The sequence below is a fragment of the Macaca nemestrina genome, chromosome 8 (genome assembly GCF_043159975.1).
Source record: "Macaca nemestrina isolate mMacNem1 chromosome 8, mMacNem.hap1, whole genome shotgun sequence".
Taxonomy (NCBI): Eukaryota; Metazoa; Chordata; class Mammalia; order Primates; family Cercopithecidae; genus Macaca; species Macaca nemestrina.
Window position 1 is genome coordinate 114,348,273 of NC_092132.1, and position 15,364 is coordinate 114,363,636.

General features: G+C 41.9%; 1 long non-coding RNA gene across 1 annotated transcript in view; it reads left to right on the forward strand.

Annotated features, from left to right (window-relative positions):
• Nucleotides 1–15,130, forward strand: part of LOC139355861 (uncharacterized) — a 169,333-nt gene extending 154,203 nt beyond the window's left edge. The window contains exon 3 of the long non-coding RNA XR_011607073.1: nucleotides 10,321–15,130. This is a non-coding gene — a long non-coding RNA (uncharacterized lncRNA). The remainder of the gene's footprint in view (nucleotides 1–10,320) is intronic.
• Nucleotides 15,131–15,364: the final 234 nt, after the last annotated feature.

The window sequence follows — 15,364 nt, forward strand, 5'->3', positions numbered from 1 at the left end:
CCAGTCATTAGCATTGTTTCTATAGATATTAGATTAACTAAAAGTATCCCTTATGGGAAACGAAGGGATGGGCCGAAATAAAGGGATGGGTTGAACTAGGTATCTGCAGCAGGAGCATGTCCTTAAGGCACAGATCGCTCATGCTATTGTTTGTGGTTTAAGAAAGCCTTTAAGCCATCTTCCACCCTGGGTGGGCCAGGTGTTCCTTGTTCTCATTCCGGTAAACCCACAACCTTCCAGTGTGGACGTTAAGGCCATCATGAACATGTCACAGTGCTGCGGAGATTTTGTTTATGGCCAGTTTTGGGGCCAGTTCATGGACACATTTTGGGGGACCTGTTCCCAACACTGCCTCAGCCTCCCCGGTAACTGGGATAACAGTCCTGCACCTCCATGTCTGGCTAATTTTGTATTTTGAATAGAGACAGGGTTTCTCCATGTTGGTCAGGCTGCTCTCGAACTCCTGACCTCAGGTGATCCACCCGCCTTGGCCTCCCAAAGTGCTGGGATTACAGGCATGAGCCACCGCACCCGGCTTGTTTAGTTTTAAAGATGGGGTCTTACCACGTTGAACAGGCTGATCTTGAATTCCTGGCCTCAAGCTATCCTCCCACCTTGGCCTCCCAAAGTGTTAAGATTACAGGCTCCCACACCCCAGTAGATTTTATTTGTTAACGGTGAGATTTGTTTTTTTTGAGATGGAGTTTTGCTCTTGTTGCCCAGGCTGGAGTGCAATGGCATGATCTCTGCTCACTGAAAACTCTGCCTCCTGGGTTCAAGTGATTCTCCTGCTTCAGTCTCCCAAGTAGCTGGGATTACAGGTGCCTGCTACCATGGCTGGCCTACTTTGGATTTAGTCACCAAATCAGTGTATCTTTACTGTATCTCTTAGAGCATGGTAAGACAAGTGCTTAACCACTCATGCAGTTCGAAAGCATTTTTAAGGCTGGGCACGGTGACCCACACCTGTAATCCCAGCATGTTGGGAGGTCAAGGTGGGTGGATCATTTGTGGTCAGGAGTTCGACACCAGCCTGGCCAACTAGAGGAAACCCCATTTCTACTAAAAATACAAAAATTAGCCGGCTGTGGTGGTGGGCACCTATAATCCCAGCTACTGGGGAGGCTGAGGCAGGAGAATCACTTGAACCTGGGAGGCAGAAGTTGCAGTGAGCCAACAGCGTGCCACTGCCCTCCAGCCTGGGCGACCCTGAGATTCTGTCTCAAAAAATAACATAAAATAAAATAAAAATAAATAAACGAAAGCATGTTTAAGAGCAAACACTGATAGTGAGAAGCTTACTAAAAAGAAATGATATATTATGGACAGTGTTTTAACTTATTTTCAGCAAGTATACAAATGTAAATGTTTTCATTACGCAGTCTGTAAGGACCTCTTTTAAAAGAGGATGGGTAGTAAGGACCTCTTAAAAGATGACAGGCAGTTTTGTTTTGTAATGGAGATTCTGAAACCACAAAATTTTATACTATGTATGATTTGAATCTACCCAGCAATTCAATGAATGTCTCAAAAGAAGTTATGGCAAGAATTTTGAAAGTATGAATTACTGACAAAAATTAATAACAATTCTTAACTCTTGAGATTCAGGGATTAGCATTACTTGTCTGTATTTCAAAATCATATGATGAGCACCTTACCAGAAGACAAATTGAAAATGATCCCAAGATTTTGACCCAGCATGGAAAAGTTGATGTTCATAGACAAAAATGTTTAACATTTGCTTTACCACTGTGGTGATTGTAAACCTTAGTTTACATACGTTATTAAGGTTTTCTATTTCGTTCCATTGTACTGATGCTTCAAACACTTCTTTCTGATTTTTGAGTTCTGTAGTTGATCTTGACACATCATTTGATGAATACTGGCTAAATTATGAAATTATGGAATAACCTATTACAAAAAAATTGTTACAAAAAATTTTTTAAAAGTGCAGATAACATATTATCATAAGTTTCAGAGAAAATGCTAGTGCTACATCTGTTGGAGCTTCCTGTACAGACTTTAAAACACTATAGGACTGCACAACTCTGTTGCAACTTTACAACTGTACAACTGTACAGTACTGTTAGAACTTTGTACAGAGTCTCAGAAAGAATTTGTGAGAAGCTTCACTGCAACATTCAATAAAAATAACCTTGTTCCTATCAATAGTGTGAACATGGAATTTGTGGAAAGTTCATAGAACAAATTATCCATTTAAAAAATGCTTTTGGCCAGACGCAGTGGCTCACGCCTGCAATCCCAGCACTTTGGAAGGCCTAGGTGGGTGGATCACCTGAAGTCAGGATTTCCAGACCAGCCTGGCTAATGTGAAACATCATCTCTACTAAAATTACAAAAAATTAGCTGGGCATGGTGGCAGGCACCTGTAATCCTGGCTACTCAGAAGGCTGAGGCAGGAGAATCTCTTGAACTGGGGAGGCGGAGGTTGCAGTGAGCTGATTGCACCACTGCACTCCAATCTGGGCCATAGAGAGTCTGTTTCAAAAAAAAAAAAAAAAAGCTTTCTCCAAGGTTGTTTATTCTGAAGTCATATATGGTTGTTCTTTGCAGTGGGTGCCTTTTCCTATTCTCGCTAAGTTTCACATGGACCAGAAATAGTCATACCTTAACCTCAACATCATTTACATTATTCAAAATTTGTCAAAGTGAACAAAAAACACACCATTATTTTCCATTTAACATAATTTTCTGGTGGGATTTTTTGTAGAATTGGTATTATCTCTTCCATAAATGTTGGAATTCATCCATAAAGCCAGCTGGGTCTGGAGTTTTCTATCTGGAATTTTGAATTGATTTTAATTTATTTATTAAGCAAGTGGCTATTCAAATAATCTTTTTCTTCTGAATTGGCTTTGTTAGTTTGTGGCTTTTGGTGTCACATTTACATTGTCACATTTATTAGCATAACATTTTATGATTTTTTTTTTTTTTACTATCTATAAGATATGAAATAATGTCACTTCTCCATTTTCTGATATTGGCAATCTGTATCTTCTTGTTTTTTTTCCCCAATGAATTTGGCTAAACATTTACCAAGTCCATGATGAAGAACCACCTTTTGGTTTCACTAATTGTTTTCTGTTGAGCACATTGTAGTTTATTAATTTGTATTCATCACTATTTTCTTTCTTCTGCTCACTTCAATTTATTTTGCTCTTCTTTTTCTATATTTTTAAGATTACATCTTGATCATTTATTTGAGGCATTTTTTTTCCTAATGCAAACATTTAAAACTAAATTTCTTTCCAGGACTATTTTACCTACATGCCTCAAATTTTGCTATCTTGTATATTCAGTCTTATTCAGTTAAAATGCTTGCCAGATTTCCTGGTGATTTCTATTTTGAGCTGCAGTTTATTTAGAATTGTGTGATTTTCTTTAAAATATTTTGAGTTTTTTTTCATATAGTGCAGTCAGAAAACATACTTAATATGATTTGAATCCTTTTAAACATATTGAATCATTCTTTATGGCTCATAATATGGTCTTTCGTGGTATACGTTCTGTTATTCACTGAGAAATAAGTTTATTTTTAAATTCATGCAATGTCTTATTGTTAATTCATTCCATGCCACTTAGTTTAAGTTGGTTGGTAATGTTTTCCTTTTTCTTTGAGACGGAATCTTGCTCTGTCACCCAGGCAGGGGTGCAGTGGTGTGATCTTGGCTCACTGCCACCTCTGCCTCCCAGGTTCAAGCGATCCTCCTACCTCAACCTCCTGAGTAGCTGGGATTATAGACCCCTGCCACCACGCCTGGCTAATTTTTGTATTTTTAGTGAAGACAGGGTTTCATCATGTTGGCCAGGCTAGTCTCAAACTCCTGACCTCAAGTGATCCACCCACCTTAGCCTCCCAAAATGCTGGGCTTACAGGTGTGAGCCACTCTACCTGGCTGATAATGTTTTTCAAATGTTCTACATATTTGGGGTTTTTTTTTCTATTTTTTCTATTAATTCCTGGGAGAGAATGTGGGAATTAATATCTAAGTATAATTGTGAATTTGTCTATTTCTCTTTTCAGTTCTGTTTGTTTTCATTTCATGCATGTTGGAGCTTTGTTATTAGTTGCATACACATTTTGCATTATTAGGCCAGTTGATTAATTTATCCCTTAATTATTATGGAAGTATTTCTTGAAATATTCTTGTCTTTAAGTTCACTCAGTGTGCCATGAATATAGCCACCACTGCTCATTATTCTTGTTTGCATGGTGTAATTTTTCCATCTTTTTACTTTTACTCTTTCTCTGTCTTTATATTTAAAATAAGGGTTGTTTTTTTTGTGTGGTTTTTTTTTTTTTTTTTTTTTTGCAGACAACATGCAATTTTGTCTTGCTTTTCTTAATGCAATTTGATAATATCTGTTTTATAATTGAAAAGTTTGGGAACTGCATCTCACCAACCAAATCTTGGCTGCTATTTGTATTTTTCTTTTAACACAGCCACATGTATTTATTTCTGTATTGTCTGTGGCTTTTTAAAAATTATGATGAAAGAGTTGAATAGTTGCAATAGAGATTATATGGCCCATAAGCCTAAAAGTAAATGTTTTGGTGCACTTTTTAAAAGAAATACCTTTGGCTGCAACATGAAATTTTAGATTGGCAGTCATTTTCCTTTTAGTCATTAAGATTTCATATAGTTGTCTTTTCCCATCTCTGGCATTCATGGTTTCTAAACAGAAATTTGCTGTCATTCTTATATTTGCAATTTTGGAGGCAAGGCGAATTTTCATTTTTGACTTATTTTAACATTTTCCTATCACTTGTTTTCAGCAATTGGATTATGCTAGGCTGTGGTGAAAATTTTTCTCTGTGGTTATTCTTCTTGGAATTCACTGAGGTTCTTGAATGTGGAGTTTGCAGTTCAAATATGGGGAAATTTTCAACCAGTATTGCATCAAATATGTTTCCTGTTTCCCCTCCTCTGCCTCAAGGACTCCAATTACTCACGTTTGATTACTTGATATTATCCTAGAGGTTAATGACTGCGATGATTTGAACTTGTTCCCCAAAGTTCACATGTTGAAAACTTATGCAACAGTGTTGAGTTTAATAGGTAATTAGGTCATGAGGGATCTGCCCTCACGAATAAATTAATAGCATTGTCTCATGTGAGTGGGTTTGTTATTGTGAGAGTGGTTTTGTAATATAAGTAAGTTTGGCTCTCTCTTGCTCTTTCTCTTGCCATGAGATGCTTTACACCATGTTATGACAGCATGACGGCCCTAGCAAGATGCAGGTACCACCATCTTGGACTTCCCAGCCTCCAAAATTGTGAAAAATACTTTTTTCCTTCATAAATTACCAGTGATTAGTATTCTGTTGTAGCACAAAACAGACTAAGACACAACATTAGGTCATTCTTTTGCTGTTTCTTTTCCTCTTTGTGTGTTTCATTTGGGTCACTTTTATGGCCATGTCTTCAAGTTCCCACATATTTTTTCCTACAGTTTCTAATCTGTTGTTAATCTTCCTTAGTTATTTTAAGTGTTTTATTTTCTAATCACTAGAAGTTCAATTTGATGGATTTTTTTCCATTTATCTCATGATCGTGTTCATATATATGTATGTATAGTTTTTTTTATTTTTATTTTATTTTTTATTTTTTTGAGATGGAGTTTTGCTCTTCTTGCCCAGGCTGGTGTACAATGGCATGATCTCGGCTCATGCAACCTCCACCTCCCAGGTCCAAGCAATTCTCCTGCCTCAGCCTCCTAAGTAGCTGGGAATACAGACAAGCATCACCACACCTGGCTAATTTTGTATTTTTAATAGAGATAGGTCTTCTCCATGTTGGTCAGGCTGGTCTTGAACTCCCAACCTCAGGTGATCCACCTGCCTTGGCCTCTCAAAGTGCTGGGATTACAGGTGTTCCTGGTCCATGTTCATATTTTTAAAATATTGAGCATATGTATAATATTTATGATAGTTATTTGGAAGTCTTCATCTATCAATTCTACCATTTTTGTCATTTATGAAAATATTCTATTTTTTGTGTATGAGTCATACTTTTTTGTTTCTCTGTTAGATGTAGCATTACATTGAATGCTGGATGTTGCAAATTTATGTTGTTGACTGCTGAATATTAACGTATTCCTTTGAAAGGTGTTGGACTGTTTTTCCTGCATGAAGTTAAGCTCCTAATGGCTAACTTCTATTTTTTTCAAGACTTACTTTTAAGTTCACTAAGGTGGTTTCAGATTCTATGATTGGTCTGGTAAGACTTTTCCAAGGATTCTACATAATGCCTCCTATTTAATGATATTTAATGATGAGAGGTGAAGCTGGCTGGGCTTCTGGGTTGGGTGGGGACTTGGAGAAATTATAATTTGAACACAACTATGAAAAACTTGCAATTTACATCCCGCAGGAGGACCTCTCAGCTTACCCCCATATCCTAGCCTCCCTATAGCTCCCCTTCCTATTAATGATAAGCCTCCTCTAATCTTCCCTACCCAGAAGGAAGTAAGCAAATAAATCTCCAAAGGACCACAAAAACCCCTGGGTTATCAGTTACATCCCCTTCAAGCTGTAGGGGGAGGGAAATTTCACCCAACCTGGGTATATGTCCCCTTCTCCCTCTCTGATTTAAAGCAGATCAAGGCAGACCTGGGGAAGTTTTCAGATGATCCTGATAGGTATATAGATGTCTTACAGGGTCTAGGGCAAACCTTTGATCTCATTTGGAGAGATGTCATACTATTCTTAGGTGAAACTCTGGCCTTTAATGAAAAGAATGTGGCTTTAGATGCAGTCCGAGAGTTTGGAGATACCTGGTATCTTAGTCAAGTAAATGATAGAATGACAGCCAAAGAAAAGGACAAATTCCCTACCAGTCAGCAAGCCATCCCCAGTATGCATCGCCATTGGGACCTCAACTCAGACCATGGGGACTGGAGTCGCAAACGTCTGTTGACCTGTGGTATAGAAGGACTAAGGAGAATTAGGAAAAAGCCCGTGAATTATTCAATCATGTCCACCATAACTCAGGGAAAGGAAGAAAATTCTTCTACCTTCCTTGAGCAGCTACAGGAGGCCTTAAGAAAATATACTCCCCGTCACCCAACTCACTCGAGGGTCAGTTGCTTCTAAAAGATAAGTTTATTGCCCAATCACCTGCAGATATCAGAAGAAGGCTCCAAAAGCAAGCCCGGGGCCCTGAACAAAATCTGGAGGCATTATTAAACCAGACAACCTTGGTGTTCTATAATAGGGACCAACAGCAACAGGCCCAAAAGGAAAAGCAAGATCAGAAAAAGGCTGCAACCTTAGTGACAGCCCTCAGACAAACAAACCTTGGTGGTTCAGAAGGGACAGAAAATGGAGCAGGCCAATCACCCAGGAGGGCTTGTTCTGAGTATGGTTTACAAAGACACCTTAAAAATGATTGTTCAAAGAGAAACAAGCTACCCCCTCGCCCATGTCCAGTATGCCAAGGCAATCACTTGAAGGCACACTGCCCCAGAGGACAAAGGTTCTCTGGGCCAGAATCCCCCAACAAGATGATCCAACAACAGGACTGAGGGTGCCCAGGGCAAGTGCCAGCTCATATCTTCACCCTCATTGAGCCCCGGGTACATTTAACCATTGAGGGCCAGGAAATTGACTTCCTCCTGGATACTGGCACGGCCTTCTCAGTGTTAATCTCCTGTCCTGGACAACTGTCCTCAAGGTCCGTTACTATCCGAGGAATCCTGGGACAGCCTGTAACCAAGTATTTCTCCCGCCTCCTCAGTTGTAATTGGGAAACTTTGCTCTTTTTACATGCCTTTCTTGTCATGCCTGAAAGTCCCACACCCTTATTAGGGAGGGATATATTAGCCAAGGCTGGAGCTGTTCTCTACATGAATATGGGGAACAAGTTACTCATTTGTTGTCTCTACTTCAGAAGGGAATCAACCCTGAGGTCTGGGCATTGGAAGGGCAATTTGGAAAGGCAAAAAATGCCCGCCCAGTCCAAATCAAGCTAAAAGACCCCACCACTTTTCCTTATCAAATGCAATATCCCTTAAGGCCTGAAGCCCTTAAAGGATTACAGGATATTGTTAAACATTTAAAAGCTCAAGCCTTCGTAAGGAAATGCAGCAGTCCCTGCAACACCCCAATTCTAGAGTACAAAAACTGAACAGTCAGTGGAGACTAGTGCAAGATCTTAGACTCATCAATGAGGCAGTAATTCCTCTATATCCAGTTGTACCCAACCCTTATCCCTGCTCTCTCAAATACCAGAGGAAGCAAAATGGTTCACTGTTCTGGACCTCAAGGATGCCTTCTTTTGTATTCCCCTGCACTCTGACTCCCTGTTCCTCTTTGCCTTTGAGGATCCCACAGGCCACACGTCCCAACTTACGTGGATGGTCTTGCCCCACGGGTTTAGGAATAGCCCTCATCTGCTTGGTCAGGCACTGGCCCAAGATCTAGGCCACTTCTCAAGTCCAGGCACTCTGGTCTTTCAGTATGTGGATGATTTACTTTTGGCTACCAGTTTGGAAGGCTCGTACCAGCAGGCTACTCTAGATCTCTTGAACTTTCTAGCTAATCAAGGGTACAAGGCATCTAGGTAGAAGGCCCAGCTTTGCCTACAGTAAGTCAAATATCTAGGCCTAATCTTGGCCAGAGGGACCAGGGCCCTCAGCAAGGAATGAATACAGCCTATGCTGGCTTATCCTCATCCCAATATATTAAAACAGCTGTGGGGGTTCCTTGGAATCACTGGGCTTTTGCCGACTATGGATCCCCGGATACAGTGAGATAGCCAGGCCCCTCTATACTCTAATCAAGGAGACCCAGAGGGCAAATACTCATCTAGTTGCATGAGAACCAGGGGCAGAAGCAGCCTTCAAAACTTTAAAGCAGGCCCTAGTACAAGCTCCAGCTTTAAGCCTTCCAGCAGGACAAAACTTCTCTTTATGTGTCACAGAGAGAGCAGGGATAGCTCATGGAGTCCTCACTCAGACTCATGGGGCAACCCCATGACCAGCGGCATACCTAAGTAAGGAAATTGATGCAGTAGCAAAAGGCTGGCCTCACTGTTTATGGGTAGTTGTGGCGGCGACCGTCTTAGTGTCAGGGGCTTCCTAGGTGCCAAAGGAAGTTTACGACTATCAGACAACCACCTGCTTAGATACCAGGCACTACTCTTTGAGGGACCAGTGCTTCAAATATGTACTTGTGAGGCCCTCAACCCTGCCACTTTCCTCCCAGAGGATGGGGAACAAATCGAGCATGACTGCCAACAAATTATAGTTCAGATTTATGCAGCCCGAGATGATCTTTTAGAAGTCCCCTTAGCTAACCTGATCTTAACCTATATAGCGATGGAAGTTCATTTGTGAAGGATGGGATATGAAGGGCAGGTTATGCCATAGTTAGTGATGTAACTGTACTTGAAAGTAAGCCTCTTTCCCCAGGGACCAGTGCCGAGTTAGCAGAAGTAGTGGCACTTACCCGAGCCTTAGAACTGGGAAAGGGAAAAAGAATAAATGTATATACAGATAGAAAGTATGCTTATCTAATCCTACATGCCCATGCTGCAATATGGAAAGAAAGGGAGTTCCTAACCTCTGGGGGAACCCCTATTAAATACCACAAGGAAATTATGGAGTTATTGCACGCAGTGCAAAAACCCAAGGAGGTGGCAGTCTTACACTGCCAAAGCTATCAGAAAGGTGAAGGAGAAAAGGCAGAAGGAAACTGTCAGGCAGATGCTGAGGCCAAATTTGCCACCAGGCAGAACCTCCCATTAGAAATACCTACGGAAGGACCTTTGGTATGGAACAACCCCCTCCAAGAGATTAAGCCCCCGTATTCCCCGACTGAAACAAAATGGGGATTTTCATGGGGGCATAGTTTTCTCCCCTCGGGTGGTTAATGACAGAAGAAGGAAAGGTACTTATGCCCAAAGACAGCCAGTGGAAAATACTTAAAACCCTCCACCAAACTTTTCATATGGGTATTGAAAACACTCATCAAATAGCCAAATCCCTATTTACAGAGCCAAATCTCCTCTGGACCATCTGACAGGTAGTCAAAGCCTGTGAGGTGTCCCAAAAGGATAATCCCTTGGTCCATCATAAGGCCCCTTTTGGGGAGCAAAGAATAGGTCACTATCCTGGAGAGGACTGGCAGTTAGACTTCATCCATATGCCTAAGTCAAAGGGATTTCAATACTTGTTGATCTGTGTTGATACCTTTACAAATTGGATAGGCGCTTTCCCCTGCAAGACAGTGAAGGCTCAGGAAGTGATTAAAGTCCTAATTCATGAAACAATTCCTAAATTTTGGCTTCCCCAAAGCTTACAGAGCAACAGTGGTCTGGATTTTAAAGCCACAATAACTCAGGAAATTTCCAGGGTGCAAGGAATACAGTATCATCTTCACTGCAGTTGGAGGCCACAATCCTCAGGGAAGGCTGAGAAGGCAAATGAAACACTCGAGAGGCACTTAAGGAAACTAACACAAGACACTCATCTCCCATGGCCTACTGTTTTGCCCATGGCCTTGTTGAGAATCTGAAATTCTCCTCACAAAATGGGGCTCAGTCCATATGAAATGCTGTATGGACCTTTTCTCACAAATGACCTCCTACTTGATCAGAAAACGGCCAACTTGGTCAAAGATGTCACTTCTTTGGCAAAGTGTCAACAAAACCTTAAAAACCTACCCAAAGGATGTCACAGAGGAAAGAGAACAGAGTTGTTTCAACCAGGAGATCTAGTGTTGGTCAAATCTCTCCCCTCTACCTCCCCATCTATGGATTCTTTGTGGGAAGGACCATACTTGGTAATCCTCTCTACCCCCACTGCAGTTAAGGTGGCAGGAGTGGAATTTTGGATTCACCACATCCGAGTTAAATTTTGGACACCCCCTGAGAAACCTGCGGGACCATCAGCTCAGGAGTCCCAAGATCAGTCAGACCAGCCTCGATACACCTGTGAACCATTGGAGGACTTGCATCTCCTATTTTGGAAGGAAACATCCCAGACTAAAGAGGCTCCTACCAGTGATCCTGAAGAAAAACCCCATCCTCCTTAAAAAAGATAAGTGAAAACCTACATAATCTTTCTCTTTAACACCCTTCCTTACCCCTTTAATGGAATCCTTTTACTATTTCATCATATTATTAAGCAGCATACTAACCATACTCTTTGTGATAGGGCTATATACTGTAGTTCCTGCTGGGAGGAAAATCTTAATCACATCAACCTTATTTCTATCTTCCTTCCTTCTGACAGCAATTTACTCTTACCTTTAACTCAGCCTGGATAAAATGATCTCGTCTTCCAGAGCACCCTCTTTACCTTCCTATTTACTTTTTGCCTACCTATCCCTCCTGCTTCCTTGGATACCTCATACAGCCACCCCTCCCCTTCCACTAGCTCCTAATTGCCTCTACAAGACTCTCAACTTAACCCACTCTCTGTTAAACCAGTCCAATCCTTCCCTGGCAAACGATTGTTGGCTTTGTATCTCTCTATCAACCTCTGCTTACCTTGCCACTCCCATTCCTGCAAAAAAATGGGTCTTTACCAACTTAACCTACCACCCTCATTATGAAGGAAAAGGTCATTTCTGACTTCTAAATATACAATCATTAGCCAACTTCCCCATCTCTGATAGGACTGAGAATACCCTAACAGGATGTGTAATCCAACTTTTACATTCTTACATTTCCAACGTAACCTATTACACAAGAAATGAAAAGCCCATACACGGCCCTGTAACTATGAATACCATCTTAACTTTCCAAGCCCCTTTATGCATCCAATGCAACCTGTTATCAGGCCTGCCCCTGGGGCACCTACTACCCATCAGTGTAATTACACCCTACAACTTCAAGCCCCAACTGATCATAGTAACTCCCGAGTCACCCAAACAGCTCCATTCAGATGGCTTGTCTGCTTCTCAGGGCCCCCAAAAATCATCGTCTCCTCCCTGCTTAACAAAGAGTCCAGGTTTTGTAATGGCAAACATACTCCCTGCATGACCATTCACTCCTGGACCCCCTGCAGCAGCGCCCCCCACCACTAGTGAATGCCTTCTCATCCCCTTTCAATCACTCTCTTGAATGGTTCCTAGTAGATACAAAACATTTTTTTATCCAATGGGAAAATAGAACACAGGGAGCCACTCAGTTTGCTCCCAACACCCCTTTCCAGCTGCTCACTGGAGCTACCTTGGCAAGTACTCCAGGAGTATGGGAAAATGAAAACAACAAACTTACACATCTTTTTAACATACACAACAAGTTCTGTCTACCCAGCCAAGGTATATTCTTATGTGGAACATCAACCTATACCTGCCTCTCCACTAACTGGACAGGCACCTGCACCTTAGTCTTTCTAAGTCTCAACATTAACATTGCCCCAGGAAATCAGACTCTATCAGTACCCCTCAAAGCTCAAGTCCATCAGCACAGAGCCATACAACTAATACCCCTATTTATAGGGTTAGGAATGGCTACTGCTACAGGAACCAGAATAGCCAGTTTATCTACTTCATTATCCTACTACCACACACTCTCAAAGGATTTCTCAGACAGTTTGCAAGAAATAACAAAATCTATTCTTACTCTACAATCCCAAATAGACTCTTTGGCAGCAGTGACTCTCCAGAACCACCTAGGCCTAGACCTCCTTACTGCTGAGAAAGGAGGACTCTGCACCTTCTTAGGTGAAGAGTGTTGTTTTTACACTAACCAGTCAGGGATAGTAAGAGATGCCACCTGGCATTTACAGGAAAAGGCTTCTGAAATCAGACAACGCCTTTCAAACTCTTATACCAACCTCTGGAGTTGGCAACATGGCTTCTCCCCTTTCTAGGTCCTGTGGCAGCCATCTTGCTATTACTCACCTTTGGGCCCTGTATTTTTAACTTCTTTGTCAAATTTGTTTTCTCTAGGATCGATGTCATCAAGCTACAGATGGTCTGACAAATGGAAGCCCAAATGAGCTCAACTAACAACTTCTACCAAGGACTCCTGGAGTGACCCACTGGCCCTTTCACTGGCCTAAAGAGTTCCCCTCTGGAGGACACTACAACTGCAGGGCCCCTTCTTTGCCCCCATCCAGCAGGAAGTAGCTAGAGTGGTCATCGTCCAATTCCCAACAGCAGTTGGGGTGTCCTGTTTAGAGGGGGGATTGAGAGGTGAAACTGGCTGGGCTTCTGGGTTGGGTGGGGACTTGGAGAACTTTTCTGTCTAGCTAAAGGATTGCAAAAACACCAATCAGTGCTCTGTGTCTAGCTAAATGTTTGTAAATGCACCAATAGGCAGTCTGTAAAAACACACCAATAAGCCCTCTGTGTCTAGCTAAAGGTTTGTAAAAGCACCAATCAGCACTCTGTAAAATGGACCAATCAGCAGGACATGGGTGGGGCCAAATAAGGGAATAAAAGCTGGCCACCCAAACCAGCAGTGGCAACCCTCTCGGGTGCCCTCCCATGCTGTGGAAGCTTTGTTCTTTCACTCTTCACAATAAATCTTGCTGCTCCTCACTCTTTGGGTTCACAATACCATTATGAGCTGTAATACTCACTGTGAAGGTCTGTGGCTTCACTCCTGAAGTCAGCGAGACCACAAACCAACCAGGAGGAACAAACAACTCCAGACCTGCCACGTTTAAGAGCTGTAACACTCACTGAGAAGGACTGTGGCTTCAAACCCACTGGGAGGAACAAACAACTCCAGATGCGCCACTGTTAAGAGCTGTAATATGCCGAAACCAGCTCAGTCAGGGAGACCCTAACCCAGTGGTGCTAGAGGAATTAAAGACACACATACAGAAATACAGAGGTGTGGAGTGGGAAATCAGGGGTCTCACAGCCTTCAGAGCTGAGTGCCTTGAACAGAGATTTACCCATGTATTTATTGACAGCAAGCCAGTGATAAGCATTGTTTCTATAGATTATAGACAAACTAAAAGTATTCCTTATGGGAAACAAAGGGATGACTGAAATAAAGGGATGGGTTTGGCTGGTTATCTGCAGCAGGAGCAAGTCCTTAAGGTACAGATCACTCATGCTATTGTTTGTGGTTTAAGAACACCTTTAAGTGGTTTTCCGCCCTGGTTGGGCCAGGTGTTCCTTGCCCTTATTCCAGTAAACCCACAACCTTCCCATGTGGACCTTATGGCCATCACGAACATGTCACAGTGCTGCAGAGATTTTGTTTATTGCCAGTTTTGGGGCCAGTTTATGGCCAGATTTTTGAGGGCCTGCTCCCAACATGTCCCCCTTCTTTGATTTGCAAAGTGATAAAAGCAAAGGCAGCTTTGTCACAGTGAGCTACTTCTTGCAGGAGTCAGGATCCGCATCTGCAGACTATACAAAGAGAAACCACACAGATTAAAGGCACAATCAATATTGAAATCACAGAGCTTCCAAGTGGTTTTATCCATTTTAATGGATTACTAGCTGCTAATCTGTCTGCAGCTCCTTTAAGCACTCCAGTTCCTGGCATTAGGGTCAGGTGTGCCTGGGATGTTTTAAATATTTGTTCTTTAATTTAGTAATATCCAAAGACAAGTTTGTAGAGTGTCCTTCTACATGCTTTTTTATTCTTTCCCAAATGTTGATCTTATTAAGAGCTATTAATAGCTTCCACCAATCCTTATGTTAAGCTCCTAGAGCTGGCCATATCATTTGAGGTTGAGGTGCCACTATACCACCATGGTTCCAGATAATAGAATTCTTGCTGTACTTCTTGCATTTCTACCATCTGGCCATTTTGTTCAGACCAGTTGAACATAGTGTGGCCATGACACGCAGACTGAGAGGTGCAATTTAAGCTAAACATCCCCTTAGGAGACCAATCAATGATGATTCCATAGGAATTGTTGCTCAGCACCTCTGCCTATTCTGCAATGCAATCTTCCTAAACAGGTATGTTCATTATTTCTGGCCAGGTTCTATTTTGTTTACAAATAGGTTTTTGAGGGCAGAATGCCTCAATTATAGGAGCAGATTTATTAGGGTAAATACTGAGACCAGCAAGCATGTGTAACTGTGTCATAGAGTGATTACATCCAGGCATTATTGCCAGCCAAGATTGATAAATATGCCCAATAAGTATAATTGTTCTCTGTGTCAGCCCTTATTGAAGGAATACTCATGGCAGTGGTGGATATCTGCTATCATAGCTACCATTAAATTACTCATTGTGACTGGTTGTCCTGCTTTCCTCAGGTTTTCTTCTGCCATCTGTGACAGTTTCTTGATCTGTCACCAGGTGGATGGCTGTGTTTGATGGGTGTTGCATATGACAGTTAGGGTCCTCCTCACTGTCAGCCTTGACATGCCTGCAACCAGGGGGTCCTCGGGATCCTCCCAAAATCTCTTCCT